We start from the raw sequence: 24308 nt of genomic DNA, 5'->3' as shown, positions 1-24308 counted from the left end.
TATTTTAATCTCCATAGGATTCAGTTTTAAACTTTGGCACCTTGTTGAAGATGAAGATGGAGAAAGACCTTATCCGCCACCCAGCAAATGCACCAATGGAGTACAGATGCAGTGATTTCCCCCCCCCCCCCATGCCCTGTCACATAGATAGTTCTGTGGTGATCCATGGGAGTTACTAGCACAGGCGTGTTACAATGTGTCTACTGAAAAATGACTCTCTATGGTAAGAATGGCAAGTAGTGTGGCTCAGCATAGACCTGTGTGTGTGTGTGTCTGTGTGTCTGTGTGCATGTATATATATACTAAGGACAGTCATTAAAAAGCAAGATGACCGGAGCTAGAGATTCAGCTCAGTGGTTGAGGACACTTGATGCTCTTGCAGAGGACAGGGGCCAGGCTCCTGCACACACATGATGGCTCACAACTGTCTGCCACCCCAAGTCCAGGTGATCCATAGCCCTCTCTGGCCTCCATGGGCATTGCATCATGTGGTTGGCCGACTTCTATGCTGGCAAATCATTAAAAAAAATTTTTTTTTAATGGCAAGATGATTGCAAGCCTTGCAGAAAGCTCTTGCACTCTGCAAGAGCTGAGGCCTGCATGGGTGTGTGAGCCCAGGGTGGCCTGGCTCTGGGCCTAGAGTGATGGCCCGTGTCTCACGGGCCCAGTGGGTATTCTTCCTATTGCCTGGCCTTCCCTCAGAGGACTGCTGTAAGCAGGAGCTCGACGCTGACCTGCGGTTCTGCATTGCTTCTCCTTTTCCATGGGAAGTCTAGTGGAATAAGCCCACAGTTCCCAAATCCAGTTTTTCCTCCCTAGAGGTGACAAGAAGGCAGGCGTGCTAGAGTTAGTGGCATGCTAGTGACAAGGTATGCTAGAGCATTGGTCCTTGTAGCATCCAGAAGGGAAGAGAGGGTGGTACACACCTGCTCCTGGCTTCTGCTTGTGAGGCCAATGAATGTTATTCCTTTTTTTTCCCCATTGCTGAGTTACTTTCCTGGTCAGGTCCCAGCTGAGTACATCTGAGCACCAGAGCCGTTCCCTTCTCTGTAGGGGAGGGAATCCAGCCAGGTTTGTTACAGATCCCTTAGGAAGCTGCCAGCCCCCCCCCCCTCCCCGGCACAGTCATGGTACCCTCTTGATGGCAGAGCTGAGTTCCTTTTCCTCAGTGGATGGAACACAGAAAATTATTGACAGGAGAGGATGGAGCCAACCCCTTGTGTGACAGAGTACTCGATGAACCCAGGCTCCCAGATGAATACTCTTCTACCTCACTCCTTAGACCCTGAAATGTTTCTTCCTGACAGGTTATTGTTACAGTGATTCCTGTCTGACGTGTACACACAGGTTAAGTGCCTTTCCCAGATCCATGTGGAGACAAGATGGCGCAGTTTTAAGTAAGGATGCATAAGGCCATGTTGTGCTTCTTTTGTTTTCTTGTTTTCTGTCCCACACTGAGGCAAGGCTAATCAAAACCAAACCAACGAAGCACATGCCCCTCTCACTGCACGGCTTTGAGACATCAGCGCCAAGAGTTAACTCCTTATCAGTTGCAGCCAGTTTTGGAATTTTTAGATATTTTCAGATCATCTTATTCTAAACCATATTTAAAATGGCCGAACTACCCACTCTCATCAGGGTAGAAGGAAAATTGACTGCACAGTCAGAGGTGATGACATAGAGTTCCCACCCTGAATATCCACTCCATCAATGACTGCCTCGGAGATTTCCAGACCCTGAAGCAAAATAAGAAGAATAGCAAGTCATACTTCTATTATTTGGCAGCCTATCCACGGTGACCTCTGTAGACAGTGCTGGAAGGAGAGCCAACCAGGTGCCACCAGCCATGTGCAAATCTTGCCACGGACCAAGCCCACACATACATGAGCCAGGTAGACTCATGTACTAATTGGCGTATGCTCACGGCCACAGTTGGTCCTGCATTAAGGTTTGAGGAATGTCAGCCTAAGTTTGGGAAAGGTGACATAAGTTCATACTAAGTCGAAGTCATTTCTGAGCTAGAGCTGTCTGACAAAATGGCCCCTATCCCCATCCTGGCTTTATAAACTTCTCCCATCAATAAGCAGGGTCTTCTTGCATGCCAGTCTCTGGAGACAGAATAGGCTTGTGATATGGCTAAAACAGTGGGGTGAAACGGATACTCTGTAGCTCAAGAGACCTTGCCAACCTCTGCCCTCTTGGATTCCAGTCTCTGCCACAAGGGCCAGGTTGCCCTGTAGGAGGGGCCTCTCTTGCAACAGATGAGCTAGGTCTTCTGTCATAGCCAGGCAATCACTAGCCCATCCACTAACTCACTGGCTAGGGACAATTGAGGCAAGCCCAGAGCAAACCAGCAGGAGCAGAGTGGTCTAGAAGGACCAAAGACTTGGGAGTAAAAACAGTTTGATTCCGATATGTTACTGAGAGCTTGTGGGTGATGTGGTTGAAGGAAGAGGTAGTGAGTAGAGTATCCAAGTTAAGACTAATTTCCATCTGTGTGTGGAGGAACATTGAGCATCAGCAGAACCCTGGGAATTTGGGCTGAAGATTAAGCCATGTCTATAGGGATGGCTATTTTTAAGTGGTCTCGTATGAAGGGTGTGGACAGTGGAATGATGGACCTTGCAAAAGATGCTCACACCTTTTATTCCCAGAACCCAAAGATGTGGTGGTACCCAACATAGCAAAAGATATTTTCAGAATGGGCTAGGGCTATAGACTTCAAGATGGGGAGTTTTTGTTTTTTGTTTTTTTTAATCTGTAATCCTACAGATTGTTCAAAGCAGAAATGCCCTTCCTGCCTGGAGGGATAGGGGTAGGGTCTGAGGAATTGGCAGGGAGAGGGAGCCTTGCTGCCCTTGTCTATGGAGGAAGGGACCACAAAACAGGAGACATAGAAAAGGAATTCTTTATAGAACTATGAAAATGGGTCCAGCTCTGCTACACCCCAATTTTAGCCCATCAAGAGCCTCATTAGATTGCTAGCCCTTTAATGTTATAGTAACAAGTTTAGGATAGAGTAAGTCTTTGAGTTTATAGAAAGTTTACAACAATAACATAAAATGAATATGTAGTGGCTATTCCTGGTTGTCAACTTGACTATATTTGGAATGAACTACAATCCAGAATTGGAAGGCTCATCAGTGACCCTTATCTGGATGCTTGGAGATCCTTATCTGGATCTTGGTTTGGAGATCTTGAGCCATAGTGGCCATGGATTCCAGAAGATTGAATCTCCGAGTTTAAGGAACACACCTTTAATCTGGGCTACACCTTTCATCTGGGATTAAAGGTGTGGTGGAACACACCTTTAATCTGGGCGACACCTTCTGCTGGAGACAATATAAGGACATTGGAAGAAGGGAGTCTAGCTCTAGCTCTTTCTCCTTCGCCTGCTTGCTGCGTGAGACTGAGTAACTGCTAGATCCTTGGACTTCCATTCACAGCTGCGACTGAACAATTGTTGGGAATTGGGCTGCCGCCTGTAAGTCATCATTAAATTCCTTTACTATCTAGAGACTATCCATAAGTTCTGTGACTCTAGAGAACCCTGACTAATACAGAATATAAGCAAAAATTTTCAAGTGTAAGAACAAAAGTATATTATTTGTGGGGAAATGGATACAATTGAATATAATCATATTAAGTGAATTAGACCAAACTCAGAAAGCCTTATGTTTTCTCTCACACATGGGTCTTGGATTTCTTATGGGCACGTAAAGTCATGTATGTATATGCAATGGTTAGTGTTGTCAACTTGATAGAATCCTGTGGGCATTATCTTGGCTGCTTTAAGTGAGTGGGGAGACCGGCACACTGTGGGTGGGGCCATTCCTTCTCTGGGCCTGTGTGCTATAAATGGAAGGAGGGGGCTGAGCAGCCTGCGTTTGTTACTCTCTGCCTCTCTAGTGCAGATGCACCATGGGCATCTGCTTCAGGCTCCTGTCCTCTGACTTCCCCACCTTGCTGGTCTGTGAGCTAAAATAAAGCCTTTCTCCCTTTTGTCAGAGTATTTAATCACAGTCATAAACAGAGAATCTAACATAGTATATACATACATATATATGTATATATGTGTATGTATATAGGTATGTGTATATATGTATACATGTATGTGTATATATAATCTTGTGTATTGTATGGATTATGGCTGTATCACCTGTCAATTAAAAAGCCCATGGCCTATGGCTTAGGCAGGAAATAGGAGGTGAGACATCTGAAGGAGAAAGAATTCTGGGATAAATCCAGGCAAAAAATCTGTCTGGGGAAGATGTGAGGAGATGGACCCCTGGTACTTGAGCACAGGTAGCCAGCCACATGACAGAATATAGATTAGAATAAATGGGTTATCTTAAATTCTGATCTAGTCAGAGTAGAGCCTAGCTATATGGCCAAGGCATTTGCAAGTATATTTTAAGTCTGAGTTTTATTTATAGAAGTGTGAGGCTGGAAGGAAGAACTGGACCTAAACTTTATATATATACGCACATACACATATATATGTATATACATTTTTATATGCTTTCACATTATATATATGACATGAAAGTAAAACTGTCGAGAAGAGATGTCCAACCTGCTGACATTGTCACTGCCAGCTACAAGTCTGTTGGGTTCCATTCACAGCCCTCCTGGGTATATGTGGTCCACAGGTCACAGGCTGTCATGCCTGGCAGGGTGATAAAAGGGAGAAAAGTGAGAGCAGGGGTTTATGGGGGAATATGCTCAATGTTCAATATATGCTTATGTGAAACTGTCCTCATAAAATATAGAATCATGAACAATGAAAAAAATTGATTTTGTAATAAAAAGCAGCTTTAGATCTCACCTGGACAGGAGAGCCTAACCCGCGATTCTCTGACAGAAACCTGCCTTCCCTGCTGCCTGATGGCAGAGCACAGGTTTGCAGACTACCTGAACATGAACCTGAAATTGCACCTCGCTGCTGACAAATGTGGCTGCTTGGCACAGAGGGCAGAGCACCTCACCTCAAGGACTGGATTCTGAGAGGCCTTGTAACTACAACATGACACTCTAAGGAATGCAAACATGAAATGCCAGGCAATTGGAAATGGGGGGTGGGTGGGCAGAAGGGGGTATGTATGCTGAGTAACTTTGTCTATAATGCTGGATGAATTAATGGCTTCTCCAAACCCTAGAATTCCGTCATTTTTGAGTGACCTCTGTAGAAGATGGCATCTGTCTTGCCATCTGACCTAATTTTAACAAAATGAGCTCATGGTTTCTGATTCACACTTTTGGCTTGAACTGGCTGGCAGAAGCTATTGGTTCAGTCTGCTGATATGGGCTCTTCCGCCAGTCCTGTCTGCTCCTGATGCTGTGTTGTCCCAGTAACTGTTGGATTCTGTCTTCATTCTAAGTTTTAGGTGCTTTAAACCTAATCCTTTCCTGCTAAAAGGAGAGCTTGGCTTCATGTTGGAAATTAAAGAATTAGCTGGCCTCTAAAGCTATTAAAATATCCCTTCAAGGCTTTTAAAGCTGATTCTGCATCTAGTTGGGTGGTGTGGGGGTGCTTCTAGCCCCTGGGCCTTAAGCTTCAGCAAGCGCTGGAGTGCATGCAGAAACTGTCTCCAGAGAAGGCTGACAATGAGGCCGGGCGCTGAGTGGTCTTGGGTAGACAGTAAAGTCAGGGATGGGACCAGGAGGAAAGGTAAATAGGAAAGCTCTATTCCTTGAAGGCCTGCTAAATGAATTCCAGTCCCACGAATCTTCCTAATTACTCCTATTCTTCAAAATGTTGTATATACTTCAGTCACAGAAGCTGCGGTTTTAATTACCTGAATGTGTTTCTGAAAGATTAACCAGAGATGCAAGAGAGATTATGGGAAGAATTCAGTGAACGCTTCAGAAGGCAATGGCGTGAAAATATGGTGATAATATCATGCCTTGTAGACAGCAAACGGTAGAGGTGTTATTTTTTTTTCCCCACAATCCCAGAGAGAGAGGGCTGAAAAGATCAGAAAGGAAGCAGGAAAAGTGTAGGCTATCGGGAAGGAGAGAGTCGGTCGGTTCTCAAGACCTAAATCTTCCAAAAGCAAAGAAGTAATCCCCATGTGCACTTAGTGTTTCAGTCCTTGGGAATCTTTGAAGGATATGATATTATTGAAATTATTACATCCAGGGGCTGGAGAATTGGTTGAGCAGTTGCACTGGCTGATCTTCCAGAGGCCCCAAGTTTAATTCTTAGTATCCACACAACAGTTTACATCTGTATTCTGGTCCCAGAGGAATACAGCATCCTGTTTTGGTCAGGCACTGCATCCATGGGGTACACAGGCATACATGCAAGCAAAACACCCATGCACATAAAATAATGATTTGTAACTAATTATTATACTCAATGTATCATATCTGGAAAGCAATTATTTTAATCTATGAATTTGTATTTTACCCAGATTCTAAAAATATGTTGGCTATTATTTGAATATCGAGTAATCAGCGGATGTAATTTAAAAAAGAGTAGGGTTTTAAACTAACTTTTGGTGAGCAAGATGATATTTCAGGCAATGCTATTGATACATGTGTAAAATGGGTTCTATGTATACTGATGGCCCAAATACATAAAACATATAGCCAAAGATGAAGTGAAAGATAAGTGTCAGTTGTCTGATAACCAAAGCAGCCTGCATTCCCAACTTACTACCAGCCACCTCTCAGTGACCTTAGCTTCACTATGTGGTAATCGAAAACCCATAGATAGTGTACTTATACATCAGCTTCCCTCTAGCACCCAAGACAGCTGGCCCCGTGAGTGTTGTTGACATATCCCGTTTCACATCATCAACATGAAGTTACTGAGCAGAGTTGGAGGAAGATATTGTGATGGGCAATCTCAGTTGTCAAGTTGACTACAACCAGAATCAACTAAAGCCCAAGATGCTGGCTGCTTGTGTGATTATTTGAGGCAGGAAGGCACATCCTAAATTCGGGCCACACCTTGGGGAGACAGCCTAGATAAAAGGTCATGTAGGGAGGAATCTTCTGCTTGTTGTCTAATTAGACCAGCAGCTCTTCAGGAATCCTCCAGGACTGAGACTGCTGAGACACCTAGTGCTGTGGACCGGACAGCTACCGGGTTATCAGTCTTTCCAGTGTGAGCGCCAATGCACCATTGTTGGACTGCCCAGACCACAGCCTGTGATCCAGTCTAACAAATGAACACACACACACACACACACACACATCTATATATCTATGCATGTATATATCTACATACATATTTTTATATAGTCACACATGTATATATTATACATATATGCCATATGTATGTATATATGTGTGTATGTATATATAGATATGTTTTTATATATGCATATATATATGCATATGCATATATATATGAACTGGTGCCACTAGTTCCAGATTCCGACATCTGCATTTACTCTCACATACATGTATGCGCATTCAGCAGACTGCAGTTGCTTGCTTCACTGAGCCAGAGTCTTGGACAACTGTGTCTTATTTGTGACATCAAGGACACATGTTACAACAATGAATACAAAGTTTCTTGAATACAAAGTAAAATAGTCAATGAGTATCTCTAATTAACTTCCTTTTTATTTGTCCTAACAACAGAATCTTCATTTACTATGATGGGTAGAAGTTTTAATAATAGTTTCAAATATAATTGCAACATGGCTCATATTGCCATGGGCCCTGCTATAAGTTTCGTTTATTTAATACCCAAACACAGATATGTATAAATATCAAATGTGATTTTGAACCAAAGGTTTTTTTTTATATTTATTTTTTATTCGATATTTTCTTTATATACATTTCAAATGCTATCCCGAAAGTTACTTATCCCCTCCCTCCGCCCTCCTCCCTTACCCACCCACTCCCACTTCTTGGCCCTGGTGTTCCCCTGTACTGGGGCATATAAAGTTTGCAATACCAAGGGGTCTCTCTTCCCAGTGATGGCCGACTAGGCCATCTTCTGCTACATATGCAGCTAGAGATACGAGCTCTGGGGGTACTGGTTAGTTCATATTGTTTGAACCAAAGTTTTGGTGCTTTTGTGTAATTTACACATTGTTTGGAAATTCCACTCACAGGGAGTCCATTTCTGGATTTTTCATGAGGTAGGGGCCACATCCACATGGGAAGAGATGCCTTTTAATTCACAGCAAGGTGTTACCCGTTAGCCAAGTTCTGTATCCAGGTTCTATGCCTGCCTGAGGCATACTGAGAGACACAAGGGAGTATTATTCAGGGTTCTCTCGAGTAACAACTTATAGAATGAATATCTGTTTATATATAGAAAGGGGCTTTCTTAGAATGACTCACAGGCTGTGGTCCATTTAATCCAACAATGATGGCTATGAATGGAAAGTTCAAGAATTTAGTAGTTGCTCAGTCCACATGGCTGAATATCTCAGCTGGTCTTCAGTATATGTAAGAACCCTGAAGGAGCAGGCTCTAAATGCCAATGAAGAAACGGACTTGCAAGGGAGGTGAGAGCAAGCAGGCAAAGAACAAAAGCTTCCTTCTTCCATGTCCATATATAGGCTTCCAGCAGAAGGTGTGGCCTGGATTAGAGATGGGTTTTCCCAGCATAAAAGCTCCAGATTAAAGGGGAGTGTGTGTCTTCCTACTCAAAGATCTGATCAGAAGTGGGTCTTCCCACTTCAGATTAAGCAAAGATCCCTCACAGGTGTGCCCTCTATTTTTGGGTTTTGGTTCATTCCAGATGTAGTCAAGTTGGCAACCAAGAATAGCCACTGCAAAGGGCATCCTTTAAAAATCTGCTTGGTCAGGATGCTGCACACTAGGAAGCATGGAGCTGTCTCCTTCCTTCATGGTCTAATACTTCCATCTAGGCCAAGCTATCTCCCACTGCCGTCTTCTCTGGGAGACCATGCCTATGTCTTGGATGAGTATGGAAGAGTCCTGCAGTAGGATGTAGGATGGTCCTGCACACGGAGCCTCTTTACGTTAGGTCGGGTTACCCAGGACACCGTGGTCCCCTTAACACAACTGTTTTAAAACATTTCCTTTTCTCTGAGTCCCCCAAGACTCCGAATTAACTTGAATGAATTCTCTTAATCTGAGCCAGTGTTTTAGAAAGCTTTTAATACTCTAAATCACTTTGCACATACTAACAGCTTAACACTCACTTGTGATGGGAAAATTTACCTCAGAACATGCATAGATCGTGACTGTTCCCGGAGTCTTTGGGGATGAGGGCTTTTGTCTGTGATGTAGCAAAGTAATTTAGCAACTCAGGGAAATGGAAGGGTTTTATTCTAATAGATGTTTTCTACTTGCCCCCTTTCATTTACTAATAAATACTTCTTGGCACAGATGTTTCTGTGTTGGCACAGGTATGGGAATGCGTTGTGGCCTCCTGTCCTGTCCAGGAGCTATTTATTATTCTCCCAAAGTCCATTCCATGGAAGAAAGGTGGGTTCCTGGACACTGGAGGGGAGGCCAGCACTCCAGAGACAATGGGAACCAGGCAGGAATCCTGAAGCTCAAACTGAGAAGTCCCAAGATTGCAGCAGAGAAATGGGGTGTCTTTGCCACATCCACTAGTTGCATACAAATAGGTCCCCATTGACCCCAGGGCAATCAGAATGTCTGAAGACTGTAAGACTTCAAGAATGTCACATGAGAAGTTGCTACGTGATATTTTGGATTGAGACTTCAGTAAGGGTTGAGGTTAGACACTGAGTTACTTCTTGTCAGCCACGGTAATTAATTGTCGCCTCAGGAGATCGCATAATTACCTCCTAAGTAGAGATGGCTGCTTGTCGGGAATGATTAGGTGAAGCCTAACAGGAAGTGGGAGGCTGGAGACGACCATTCTTGCAAATTTAGACAAAACGGGGAGCAAAACCAAACAAACAGGGCCTTTCTTACAACCCCATTCCGTGTGCCAAGCAACAAATGCATCCTTTTGCATACTTTGTGCTTTTACTTTATGAGGCAGAGACTCTGTTTTGTGTTATTTGAATTATTATTTCTATATCATATGAACAGTGTGAATGGAATAGTTGTAATTCAGGGGTCTGCTACTAAAAGCAACTACTATTGGGAGAGCCCTGGGGCTATTTGTAATTTGATGCTAATTCAGTTCTCTGGGGAGGGGCTGCAAACAAGGAATGAGTCAGCACTCAGGTGATTTCCGGTAAACCTTCTCCCCACAGTAATTTGTCAAATAAAGGTAGAGCCAGTGATTGGGCAGAGGAAGGGGAGATGGAGCTGAAAGTTGGGAGAAGAAGGTGTGGAGAGATGGAGGAGGGAGGTGGAAGGAAAGTGGAGCAGAAGTGTGTGGCTTGGAGAAACCGCAAGTTCTAAGGGGTCTCATAGTTGGGGAAGATGGTAGTGTAGTGGTAGATTTGCCCAATGTAGGCTCACAGCTTGTATTGGTATTGAGTTGTGTTTTCATTGCCAGGGAATATTTGGGTTGGAGATTTACTGCAACAAACTACTGCACTCGAACTTAGTTTAATGGCCTAGAAGTGATACCTGGAGGAGCTATTGTGGGGCCTTCTTAATCAAATGTAACACGGGTCTCTAAGGCAAGACTCTCCTCATCTACTAGCTGACTTTAAGGCAGAAACTTCAGGGAAAATGAGAAGACAAGGGTGGGCTGTGGCTGGCTACTGTCCCTCTACATGTCTAACCTAGACCCACAGAGAGCACACACCTCACAGGCTTGGTGAGTCCCACAGGCTTGCTCTGGCTACATCATGATGTGCGAGAAGAATTCTGAGCATCATTGTGCAATGGGGAAACTGAGGCAGGAGAGATCTTGAGTCACTCACTTATGACCTCCAAGCTCTGGGATGGAGAGCTGCTACATTCTTTATGCTGTTTTCTTGTTGGGTGTTTGCTTGTTTTGAGATAGGCTCTTATGCAGTCCAGGCTGACCTTGAACTTGCTCTGCATCTGAGAATGAATTTGAACTTTTTAATCCTCTCCTCTCTACTTCAGAAATGCTGGGATTGTAGTGTGGGTCACCATGCTGGTTTTATGGACTGTGGGGAATCCACCCCAGGCTTAGGCATGCACGCTGACAATTGAGCTCCGCTCTCAGCTTTAAGAGTCTTATTAAACTAATGCAATTTACACATTTTTCTGTTTTCCTTTCCTTTCCTTTCCTTTCCTTTCCTTTCCTTTCCTTTCCTTTCCTTTCCTTTCCTTTCCTTTCCTTTCCTTTCCTTTTGTTTGTTTTGTTTTGGTTTCTTAAGACAGGCTGTCCTGGAACTCACTCTGTAGATCAGGGTGGACTCGAACTCGGAGATCTGCCTGCCTCTGCCTCCTGAGTGCTGGGATTAAAGGTACACACCACTGTCTAACTATTTTAGCCCTTTTCAAGGAAATTATCTAAACTTTCATTCTCAGATAAACGGGGCCAGCTCAGTTTAAGACGAGTTTGGTTTGAAAGAGCCTATCTGATACATAGCATTATTTTCTTTTTTTTTTTAATTAGGTATTTTCTTCATTTACATTTCCAGTGCTATCCCAAAAGTCCCTCATGCCCTCCCCTACCCACTCCCCTACCCACCCACTCCCACTTCTTGGCCCTGGTGTTCCCCTGTACTGAGGCATATAAAGTTTGCATGACCAATGGGCCTCTCTTTCCACTGATGGCCGACTAGGCCATCTTCTGATATAGCATTATTTTCTTAAAGAAAAAAAAAAAAGCAAAGAGTATTTTCTGAACAAAGAAACATTTATAAAACATGATTTGTGTCTCTAGCCAGAAATCCCTGCATGAGTTAAATATTTTGACGATCAAGGCAAAGACCTTTTGATAATGATGAAGCTAACCCCTCCCGGATTGGTTCCGTTTGCACAGGATATAATCAAAACAACACAGGGACGTTCACTTGCTTCCTCCCGCAGGGAGGCTCGCTGAGTGGCCCAGCAACCGGAAGCAGCCGAGGTATCTTACGTGGAGGCCTGTTGGTAAATTATGATTTGTTTCATGCTGCCTTGGCCTTTTAGAGAGCATTTTTTTTCCACTGGGTTTGGGCTGTGTGTGAGAGTCTCTTGCAGTCCCTTAGTCGGTGCCTCTGATGCACATGTTTGGATGTTCTACACAGGTAAGGACAGGGGAAGTACGGGGGTCACCGCACAAAGGCATGTTACCTGTTTGGTCCAACTTGAGAAGTGTTATTTTCCCACTCAGACTTGTCCAGGGAAATATAACTTTATTTTTATACTCATTTATCCATTTTATAAAAAAGTTTTTGATGATATATTTGTATTTTTTGTGTATAATGTTCTGCCTGTTGTAACTTTAATTTTTTCAAATGCCTCTTCTTTTTTTTTTTTTTTTTTTTTCCTTTTTTTTTTTTTCCATTTTTTATTAGGTATTTAGCTCATTTACATTTCCAATGCTATACCAAAAGTCCCCCTTACCCACCCACCCCCACTCCCCTACCCACCCACTCCCCCCCTTTGACCCTGGCGTTCCCCTGTACCGGGGCACACAAAGTCTGCGTGTCCAATGGGCCTCTCTTTCCAGTGATGGCCGACTAGGCCATCTTTTGATACATATGCATCTAGAGTCAAGAGCTCAGGGGTACTGGTTAGTTCATAATGTTGTTCCACCTATAGGGTTGAAGATCCCTTTAGCTCCTTGGGTACTTTCTCTAGCTCCTCCATTGGGAGCCCTGTGATCCATCCATTAGCTGACTGTGAGCATCCACTTCTGTGTTTGCTAGGCCCCGGCATAGTCTCACAAGAGACAGCTACATCTGGGTCCTTTCAGTAAAATCTTGCTAGTGTATGCAATGGTGTCAGCATTTGGAAGCTGATTATGGGGTGGATCCCTGGATATGGCAGTCTCTACATGGTCCATCCTTTCATCTCAGCTCCATACTTTGTTTCTGTAACTCCTTCCATGGGTGTTTTGTTCCCACTTCTAAGGAGGGGCATAGTGTCCACACTTCAGTCTTCATTTTTCTTGAGTTTCATGTGTTTAGGAAATTGTATCTTATATCGTGGGTATCCTAGGTTTTGGGCTAGTATCCACTTATCAGTGAGTACATATTGTGTGAGTTCCTTTGTGATTGTGTTACCTCACTCAGGATGATGCTCTCCAGGTCCATCCATTTGGCTAGGAATTTCATAAATTCATTCTTTTTAATAGCTGAGTAGTACTCCATTGTGTAGATGTACCACATTTTCTGTATCCATTCCTCTGTTGAGGGGCATCTGGGTTCTTTCCAGTTTCTGGCTATTATAAATAAGGCTGCTATGAACATAGTGGAGCATGTGTCCTTCTTACCAGTTGGGGCTTCTTCTGGATATATGCCCAGGAGAGGTATTGCTGGATCCTCCGGTAGTACTATGTCCAATTTTCTGAGGAACCGCCAGACTGATTTCCAGAGTGGTTGTACAAGCCTGCAATCCCACCAACAATGGAGGAGTGTTCCTCTTTCTCCACATCCTCGCCAGCATCTGCTGTCACCTGAATTTTTGATCTTAGCCATTCTCACTGGTGTGAGGTGGAATCTCAGGGTTGTTTTGATTTGCATTTCCCTGATGATTAAGGATGTTGAACATTTTTTCAGGTGCTTCTCTGCCATTCGGTATTCCTCAGGTGAGAATTCTTTGTTCAGTTCTGAGCCCCATTTTTTAAGGGGGTTATTTGATTTTCTGAGGTCCACCTTCTTGAGTTCTTTATATATGTTGGATATTAGTCCCCTATCTGATTTAGGATAGGTAAAGATCCTTTCCCAGTCTGTTGGTGGTCTTTTTGTCTTATAGACAGTGTCTTTTGCCTTGCAGAAACTTTGGAGTTTCATTAGGTCCCATTTGTCAATTCTCGATCTTACAGTACAAGCCATTGCTGTTCTGTTCAGGAATTTTTCCCCTGTGCCCATATCTTCAAGGCTTTTCCCCACTTTCTCCTCTATAAGTTAGATTCAATGCAATCCCCATTAAAATTCCAACTCAATTCTTCAACGAATTAGAAGGAGCAATTTGCAAATTCATCTGGAATAACAAAAAACCGAGGATAGCAAAAACTCTTCTCAAGGATAAAAGAACCTCTGGTGGAATCACCATGCCTGACCTAAAGCTTTACTACAGAGCAATTGTGATAAAAACTGCATGGTACTGATATAGAGACAGACAAGTGGACTAATGGAATAGAATTGAAGACCCAGAAATGAACCCACACACCTATGGTCACTTGATCTTCGACAAGGGAGCCAAAACCATCCAGTGGAAGAAAGACAGCATTTTCAACAATTGGTGCTGGCACAACTGGTTGTTATCATGTAGAAGAATGCGAATCGATCCATACTTATCTCCTTGTACTAAGGTCAAATCTAAGTGGATCAAGGAACTTCACATAAAACCAAATGCCTCTTCTTAATGATGATTCTTAAATGCTTTAATCTCCCTTTTAGCCCACCACCCACCAGAGGTAGTGGGAAAGAAAGGATACGGGAGAAGTGGACCTGTTTAGAAAGGTTCTTTGGAGCAACGCTCATCTGTATTGTCTGGAAATCAGCAGTTCAGTTCCCGGGTTAGCAGAGGCAGCTCCATCCACTCACACACACTTCACAGATACACCAGCAGTCCAGTTCAGCAGAGGTGGGATAGCAAACAGGAATCAGCAGCAGTGACACTACCTAGCAGAGACAGCCAGTGACGGGGCTGAGCTAGGCTTGCTTATAGAACTAGCTCTGCGATGCTTGGTGGTCTAGAGTCTTCAATAATCTTTGATTTGATAAGAGAGGCACCGCTGAGAACTTCTCCTTCTTTGATTGCTATTTGACTGTTCTCTGTTTTCTGAGGCAGGCCTCTCACTGAGCCCAGGACTCATAGATTCAGCTGGTCTCCCTTGGCCATCTTGTCCAGGGACCACCCCACTCCCATCTCCGGGTTTGGGGATTATAAGCAAGCTGCCACCCTCAGTCGACTTCTCTGTGCGTGACGGGGATCTGAATTCGGATCCTCGTGTTTGTGTGGCAAGCATTTCATCCATAAAAATGTCTGGATACTGTGTTTAATATTGAGAAAACAAGAAGGAACACTTAGTGTTTAAGAATTCTAAATGCAGAGCATTTCATTTTCAGAAGAGCAAAAGCACTCAATTGTGTGGTGGAACGAAGACGGGCAGTAAGCCCTACCCGGCCCATTGGCTCCTGAGCAAACACAGGGGTTACAAATTCATTCAAGCTCTAAACTAACATTAAAATAATAGAATGATCGTAGTTTCCCACATCCTGGGTATTTGTTTTAGAGGAAGACAATATTGAAATGATGAAAAACTAAAATTTTAACTATAATTCCTAAAAAAAAAAAAAAAAAAAAAAAACCCGAAAAGGTATTGGTAGGTCCGTGTGGTTGGTAAGGGTGCTAGGAGTGTCACGTGTTGATTCAGGATCACATTGGTGAGTCTCAATGTTCTCCTCCACGGCTGCATGAAATTCCTTCAGGTCTAACCCTGACACCCAAGTCCTTCTCTGGTCTCCATGGGATTGTGGAGACCCCATCTCGCTCCCCTTCTTGGCTAGCGGTCCTGTCCCTTGTTTCTAGCTGCCCACTGACTCTCCCATCAGCATACACTGGCTGTGTTTTCTGTACTCAGTTTCCTGGTTTGTACTTTTAACTCTGGCAGAGAGTCTCCTGTCTGAAATAGTACTGATCCCATGGCTGTACAAAACGTCAACCTTCAAGGCCCCAACAAGCTTCCCTTACCCTTTGCAGTTCCAGTCTGTGCTACAACGACCTAGATAATGGCCGGTGTGTGGGACACATTGGCAGGCAGTGCGCATGCAAAAATGGACTGAACGCGACCTTTTGCTAGTCCTATGGGGGACCTCACAGACAAAGGTCGGGGAGCAGTATGCATACAATGTGATGCACACAATATGGGCACAGTCAACGTGATGGGGAACGAGGCTGAACAGCTTCTGACTACTCAGGATTCCTGTGTGACCTCATTCGGTATGATCATGCCTTGCCACATGTGTTCTGTCTTACCCCTATTTCACCTGTTTCTTGTGCACTGTGGCCATGTGGCCATATTGTCTGGCTCAGTGCTACACACACAGGTGACAAGCAATTAATGCGAACAGAATGCATAAATGATTTCCCCTTCGAGAGTTCATTTTAAGCCAGGCCTGGTGGCACATGCCTTTAATCCCAGCACTTGGGAGGCAGAGGCAGGCGGATTTCTGAGTTCAAGGCCAGCCTGGTGTACAGAGTGAGTTTCAGGACAGCCAGGGCTACACAGAGAATCCCTGTCTCGAAAAACCAAAAAAAAAAAGACTTAATTTTAAATATAATAAATGACACACTAACATTTCCCCCGGTGAGTGTTTCTTATTAGAATAGTGTGGTAGCTGAAAACAGAGCAGTTTCCACAGATTGTGGTAGGAAAAGAAAAGAGCTCTGAGGATTTCTGTCAGAAATGCAAATCAGATGTGCTGCTGTTCCAAGTGCGACACACAAGGTGGCACGTGCAATATGCAACTCCGGAAGCTTTAATTTGGGGTGCGCTCAGTTCTACCTGGCTGAGCAGGGCATCTGCGTGGGAACTGGGGACAGAAAGGACAGCAGATGAAGATGTCAGTCCTGCTGAAGAATCGTCTACAACTGTGGCTCTGCTCCCAGTTTATGGTGACACAGATGCTACTCTTTCTGCACAAATTTCAGAGGGTTACTGAAGAGACACCATTGTGTGAGGGGCGAGTACAGCTTTAAGGGTGCAATTAGGAGCTGGAAGTCTACTGTTTCATGCCTGAGAAAACATGAAGCAGAATGTGTATTTATGTGAGGAGAGAGAGCATAGGTATTGCTTAGCAAATATGCGGTCCTGTTAGAAATGAGGAAGGTGTGACACCCCACAGACAAATTTTTTCCCCTGCATGATAATATTAAAGAAGCCCTGAAGACGAAGTAAGTAGAGAGTATTGAGGACTGAGGATAAATGAGAACTGAAGCCACTTGATCTTACCAGGTTTTCTGTCTGGTATCACTGTTCACTGTCCCACAAGTGGGATCTAATGTCATTGTTAATTTCTGGATGTGACCTGATTTAAAAACAGAAGTGTCCTCCTTTCTCTTTGTTCCTAACTGACATGTGGGCTTGGCCACTACAGACCAGAAGCTGCCATTCCAGCTCCAGACTATTAGGAGCCAGAGGTAAACTTCAAGTCTTCTTGAGGCAATAGTTACACACCATGGAAACAGAATGTAGGTCTACAGCCTATTTAGCCAGAGAGGAACAAAGAGAAACTCTTTATATGGCTGTTATGGTAACAATGGACACAAAAGTTATTACGGGTTACAACCTGAAGATGGTTTTGTCTGATACTAAAAGTCCTTGTTCAATACCGGTTTCTTTGCAGTAATCCTTAGCAAATGAAGTCTTTCAGCTGCTATTAAGAGAAAATAAAGGGGCTGGGGAACTGACTTAATGGCCAAGCATTTGTGTGAGCACCAGGGTGAAAGCATGGGGACCTGGGATCGATCCCTGGCACCCACGGTAAAAGCCTCAGGTCACACTGCATTCTGCAGTCCCAGGGCTGGATGGGCAGAGGTAGATAGATCTCTGGGGCCTGTTGGCCAAGGAGAGAGACAATGTCTCAAAAACGAGATATACACAGCCTCTGAGGAATACCACCTGAGGATTCTACAAACTTCTGCACCTACCTACATGGGGGCGCGTGTCTTCCAGAGGGTCAGGGGTTGTCTGTTCAGCCAGCTTAAATGGAGAACATATATATGTTCCTCCAGTGCAGGGGGCTTGAGTGCTGACTTACTCAGGCCTGCAATCAGGGGCTGAAAGGCCTGAACCTCCTCAAACCCACGGTAGCAATGATCCTGGGACTAGTATGTCCCTGCAATGCTACGAAGACTTCCTTTCTCACTTAGGAATGGGTCTGCAGCCCATAAGACGGACACTTGTCAGAAGGGGGCTGGGTGGGGCAATGGATGTCTCCAGGGAAGGCAGAGCTTGACCCCAGCCTGCTGGAGCCCACATCTATTCTATCAGTGACTCAAGATAAGTAAACCTGGTTGGGCTGAGCACCAGGGGCCAGGTACCAGGGGCCATTTCTATCTAAGAGAGGGCCTGTGTGGGCTGGGAAGGTAAGTGGATGGAGCAGAGGCTTCCTGTTGTTGGTTTCCTGAACTTTCTGGGGTTACTTCGTCCCTGCTGATGTCTGATTATATATCGATGGTGTTTAAAGCGGTGCTCAGTAAAGTCAAAGCCTCCCCAGAAAGCGGTTTCTTTAAACCATGTTCCTTATTGAAGTTTGGTGCTTTGGGGAAAATCGTACAGACACAGTCTCTGGTTCTCTTTAGAATATGCATGGGCCCCTCAAAACATCAATATTGAGACCTTAAAAAAAGAATCTGCTGGCATCCAAGATGTGAAGTGGTTTCCCTTTAGCCCACCCTGGGAAGTGGTTTCCTGGGTCAATGACTCAGGGTAGCAGAGATTTTATCTCTTTAATCCTATCTCTCCACTCCAGCCTTTCTCATTGATTAGATACTTCCTGCACTTCACAGGGGCACACTGCTGCCCACACAAAGGCCTGGCAGCCTGCGCCTCCTGAAAGGGTCTTTCAGAGGCTTGCTTTGGTTTAGTCTTATTTCTTTCTGAGTAGCAGCCATCTCCTAAAACCAGCCTTAGCTGTCATCTCGCTGCGTGTAAAGCCTCTTGCGGGGATGGGTGTAAAGACTGGTAAATCAGTAACTAACTGCTGGCTTCTTGTCTGTCCAGAGCTCTTCACATTCTTTAAAGATTCAACAGGTGACATTTCGTCTCCTGCCCACATGAGACCGAACTACACGGTGATTGGCTTGGGAGCTTTTTCTCCTAACAACTCTTCCAAATGATAGAGCCGTGACAGCACACCGGCCTGCTTACATGAAGAAGCATGCTTCATATTGAGGGAGGTGGGATATAAAACCCCTCTCTTGTGGTCTGGCAATGAAGTCTAGGGAGGAGGGTCCCTCCCTGTGATAGGTAGAGCACTTGCCTGGCACACACAATGACACTGCAGAAACAGGGTACAGAAATGTGCAATTGTAATTCCTGGACTTGGGAGACAGGACGGGAGTGGGGGGTCAAAAGTTCAAGGTCATCATCCTACATGACAAGTTCCAGACCAGAGACTGTCTAAGAAAGTGAAAACAAAACAAACGCCCCTGAAATCTGTTATGGCTTGTGACAGTCTTTCAGAGGAAGGTCGTCTACGTAGTAGCTACAGGAACAGTTAAGAGAAGCTCTCTCAATGATAGGCCTGTCATTTAACATGTGTACCTGAAAAGAACTGGGAAAAATTTTTGGTTGACATCAAATTCCTAGGCTGTCTGTAAGAGCGAGACTGTAACCAATATGGCTTTGTAAGGAAGAACTTGTGAGGGGGTAATTCTATCTTCTTCCTAAAGAGTGTGGAGAGCAGCATAACTCGACTCGGGAGAAGCAGGTGTCCTGGGCTAGCTCCCGTTTCTACAGAGAGGAAGGAGAAAATTGCTTTCTTTGTGGAAGTGCAAGCCCACTTGACAAATGAGCTCCCGGAGGGCTTCAGAAGTTGTGCCTCCCTCACACAGCTCCTTCCTTCAAGATTCTTCAAGCCAGCTCAAGAGCAGGGGGAGGCGGGGAGAGTACATTCATTTTTGCCTGTGTTTCACCCCCACAGATTTGCAGCCTTACTGGATTTTAAAATTTTCTCTTTACAAAGCAAGTCTATAAAATGGGTATGAAACAAACAACCAAACAACCAAACAAAAAAACAAATGAACAAAAAACCATCTTGTTTTTTAGTGTGTTCAGAATATAAGCTTCCATACAGATGAGTGGGTCAGAGCCTCACATGTCCCTGCCAGAGATGCCTCCCATCGGATCTTTGTCATTCTTGCTTGAGGTGCAGTAAACTTTGAGGAACCAGCTGGTAGGGACATTGGCTCTAGTAAAAAGCAAAGCAGAGAGAAAGGCTGTTAGCCACATTGCTCCTGTGGGGCAGGTCACCAAGCCCCAGGGGCCACCAGCAGGGTGAAAAACAAAGAACAAAACTGTGTTAACTTCCAAGAGTCAGTGGATGGAGCCCATCTGGTCCCGAATATCTGCCAGTGTGAGAAAGGTGCTCTCCTACGGAGAGTTGTCTCCTTCAGGAGTGGGGTTGACCATGCTATGTGCTGATGTTGGGTCCTCAGTTGGTCTGAAAGTTAGAGTGTACTGCTTGGCTTCTCTCATGCATTGGCACACCGGGTTCTGGGCACCACAGGAGCCAGTCCCCAGTCTGTGGAATGGGAGCTAGATACACAAGACTCAGTAATAGAACACTGTGAGGCTGGAGGTCCATGAGGGACAGGAAGCTGCAGCAAATGCAGGGCCAACATAGGTAACTTAGTGGGATTTCAGGCCAGCCTGGGTTACAGAATGAGACCTTGCCTTAAAATTAGAAGTAAAAACGACTACAGCAAAATGACAGTGAGAATATAATACCTAGAATTCAGACACATGTAACGTAGCATTGGGATGTATTTTTCCTACAATTTAGGAATTACTTAAACTATTTAAGGATGACACAAAAATATTGAAATTCATTTATGTGCTTCCAGCCTCCCAATCCTCTGGATGACATGTTTCATGAAGCTTATTTCGAGAACGCAAATTAAATCTCCCAGCAGACTTCATTCCCATTTTTCTTAACTATGTCATTCAATTAAATTGGTATGACAGGAAGGTGTGCTTGATGCAGATTACAAGCTTGACGGGATGTTGAGCTGGGCCACCTGCATGCTTTGCTAATGCTGAGAATAGTGGGCAGGTTGGTGGATGTGGTCTCCACGCCTTAGCCTCTGCCAGGGCAAAGCACACGCTTCACCCCCACCCCCAATAAAACCCAAAGGATTTGGGATGGCGAATGGGTCTATGTAACGCAGGTACTTGCCAGGCTGCCTTGTCTGTGATTTTCCTTCTCTTTAGACACACGACTGGCACAACAATTGTCTATAGAGTGGTGTTGTGGTGTGATAACTCCACGCATGGGTTGTGTAACGATCAAGCCAGGGTAGCTAGCCTTTGCATCTCCTGAAACCGACTATGTGTTAGCCTACAAATACCTTCCTTTCTTTTAGTTCGTTACAAAATAGATAATCAGTTATGAACCACAGTAACTCTAGTGTGCAGTACAACATTGCTTGCATCATTATCATTATTGTATGTATACAGTGTGTGTGTGTTGCACTGGTGTTCAAGTCTTAGAACAACTTCCAGGAGTTGGCTTTCTTCCCTTGTGCTTTGGGTTCTGAGGCTAGAAGTCAGGTGAGCAGGCAGGCAAATGCTTCTACCTCCTGAGCTATCTCTCAGGCCACGTTGCTTGTATTTTTAACACATAACATTATTAAGTTCTTTTAGTATATATTTCAGGCATTTAATTAAGAAAAATTGTAGCTCATAATATCAGGAACAGTAGTCTTTTATGTTACAATAAAGTAAAAATATTCTAATTACATGTTTGGAAACCTACGTTAAAGAAGGTTTTAAACTGCAAATAAAATCCCCCTCCTCTCATATCCCTCCCACCATACCCAAACAACCACCTTTCATGGTTAATAATAATAATCCAGATAAGATTTTATAATTCTATGAGGACCAATTTTGTTCTTGACTCTTTTCACTTAATTCTATTCTATTAAAAATTAATCTACATGAAGGGCAGAGACTAACCTTGTTCATTGTCACAGGCTGAGTCAAAACTGTATTTAACCATTGTAGTATCAGTGAAAATTTTATTGCTTCTTAGTCATTATCTATTGAGACAGAGAATGACGGAGGATATCCTGTGAGGAGCTAGGAAATAGTATCCCAGTTGGTGGAGTGCTGGATTCACAAAGCCCTGGGTTCGAAGCTTCAGTGCCTTAAACCTATACATGGGGTCACACACCTGCAACCACAAAATAATTCTGGAGGTAGAGAGAGGAAGACCAGAAGCTCCAGGTTGCCCTCAGTTGTACAGTGAGTCCAATGCTTGCCTGAGATACCCAAGACCCTGCCTCAAAGCATCAACCACATGGCTCTCGATTACTCTTCAGAAAGACCCTGATAAGCCTTTGTGATTCTGTTCATGAGGCCTATCTAATTCCAGAAGGACAGCATTGCTCTTATAGAGGGGCCAGAGACAAAGACGCACAGAGAACTTGTTAGGAGGGATGATCCCATGAGGAGGCCGAAATAGGTGGGCACCGATTCTTTATGTTCAAGGCTAGTTGGTTGCTAGCATTAGATTTCTAAAGTAAAACCTGAATGTCAATGTCAATTTAGGTCTTAGAGGAAAGTGAGAGATATCAGCTAGTACTGAACTGCCAACCTGGAGAAAGGTGAATAAGAGTCCACACTACAGGTAAGACTTGATGAGTCCTCAGAGTGACAAATGACTAGGTCGACCCATTTGGGGTCTCTGCACTGAATGTACGGGCAGGAGATTTAACATATTAAATAAAGTTTACTATTTGTGAAAAGATATTTTAGGCAGATTGATATTATACTTGGAACTTGAAGTGATTTTGAATATTGAAGCTTATTTCATTTTTATTTTATACAATCATTTAAAGTATTTCTTTGTAAACTATCAAATAATTTTCATAATAATAAGAATTCTTTGAGATTTGCCATTCTTGTAGAATTTAAAGCAAACTATTTCTTAAAATCTTTATTAAATCACATTTTGATTTTTGCCATTTAAATAACATTTTTTAAAAAAAATATTTATTTATTTATTATATGTAAGTACACTGTAGCTGTCTTCAGACACTCCAGAAGAGAGCATCAGATTTCATTACAGATGGTTGTGAGCTACCATGTGGTTGCTGGGATTTGAACTCAGGACCTTTGAAAGAGCAGTCGGTGCTCTTAACCACTGAGCCATCTCACCAGCCCTGTGTTTTTTTAAAAAAATTAATTTGATTTTTTTACTTATTCACTTTACATCCTGCTCACTCTCCCCTCCCAGTCTCCCCCTTCCATAATCTTCCCCCATTCCCTGCCTCCTTCTCCTCTGAGTTAATAGGTCCCCCTGGGTATCCCCCTGTCCCTGGCAGTTGATTTTTTTTTTTTAAACCACTGACAAGAGACTAAAAATCAGAGATTCTGCCTAAATTTGTATCCAGAAAGAATAAGGGCCATGTTCTGTTGAAAAAAAGAAGTTAAAGGGCAACAAAGAAATGTTACATGGTATGATGCATGAAGAGTCGGACACACAGTAACAACATGGGAAAGCCTCAAAAATACTGCTGCCAAGAGGGAGCAAGCGGGACGCAGTACTGACCCTGCTGATAGGAAATACCCAGACGGGAGTAACTCACAGAGCCGGAAATGAGGAGCGTGGTTTGATGAGCTTCTGTTTGCGATGGATGAAGAAACATTGGAGCAAAGAGCTGCGGTGCCTAGATAACGCTGTGGATATTTTCAGTTCTATGAGCTTGCGCATTTGCATGATTAAAATGGAAAAAATTGTCATCTATATTTACCACGATAAAAACAATGAATGGGAGAGCAAAGAATCCTGCTCTGATGGTCCCACTCTGTTTGTTACCTGTGGGTGTGGGATACTGATTGCAGTGCGAGAAGCAGAGTGGAGCGAAGGAGCCAGAATGCGCGCATTAGGAGGCCATTTTCCGGAGCTGTGGGGCGGGGCAGGGGGCGGGGCGAGCAATTTGATGCAGAGGAAGGCATGATGGAGGATGTGGCAGTACAGGCTGGAGGAAAGTTCCCTAGGGGACTGGTGTCTTGGAGAGAACAGAATGAAACAGGGCAGGAGAAAAGCCAGTGAGAACATAGTGTGTCTGTAGAGCTCCTACCAACTGAAGACAAAGGACTTAGGATAAAGGTCTAACATATGTTTGTGTGTGTGTGTGTGTGTGTGTGTGTGTGTGTGTGTGTGTGTATGTGTGTGTTAAGAAGAAATGTAGCTGCCTGTGTCCCAAAGAATCATCCAACCTCTGGGCTGGAAAGGGGAGAGAGGCTAGCACTCAGAATGCTGGGACAGGAGGACTCAGATCCACATCTTGCAAGAAGGCTCTGAATCATTTCCTGCTGGCTGGGCTCAGCTATGGTCATGTGACCTTTCTTCTTGCTGTGTGGAAGCAATTTGTTCGAATATAAAAATACAACCAAATCTCTAAATTCAACAGTCCCTTTGTGATGGTCATAATATCTGACACCATGTTTTATGTGATATATATCCACCGTGAGAAAATATTCTGCTCCCCGAACTAACTTACCCTATGAAAAGTTGGACTATGCCGTTCATTTAATAGAGACTCTTTGACCATGAGCTGTAATTCAGCACACACAGTCA

At 43.9% G+C, this 24308-nt stretch overlaps 1 protein-coding gene and 1 long non-coding RNA gene across 7 annotated transcripts in view; one reads left to right on the top strand and one right to left on the bottom strand.

The window, feature by feature from the left end:
* Positions 1-24308, bottom strand: part of Prkn (parkin RBR E3 ubiquitin protein ligase) — a 1223012-nt gene that overhangs the window by 176792 nt on the left and 1021912 nt on the right. The gene's annotated exons all lie outside the window — the stretch shown is intronic.
* D17Ertd648e (DNA segment, Chr 17, ERATO Doi 648, expressed) lies at positions 3390-23509 on the top strand. The gene is made up of 3 exons (NR_045808.1): positions 3390-3484; positions 22274-22352; positions 23119-23509. It is a non-coding gene; the product is annotated as a DNA segment, Chr 17, ERATO Doi 648, expressed (long non-coding RNA).

This window comes from Mus musculus, chromosome 17 (assembly GCF_000001635.26).
Source record: "Mus musculus strain C57BL/6J chromosome 17, GRCm38.p6 C57BL/6J".
Taxonomy (NCBI): Eukaryota; Metazoa; Chordata; class Mammalia; order Rodentia; family Muridae; genus Mus; species Mus musculus.
The sequence above is the reverse complement of the archived record's forward strand: the minus strand, read 5'-3'. Positions and strand labels throughout refer to the sequence as shown.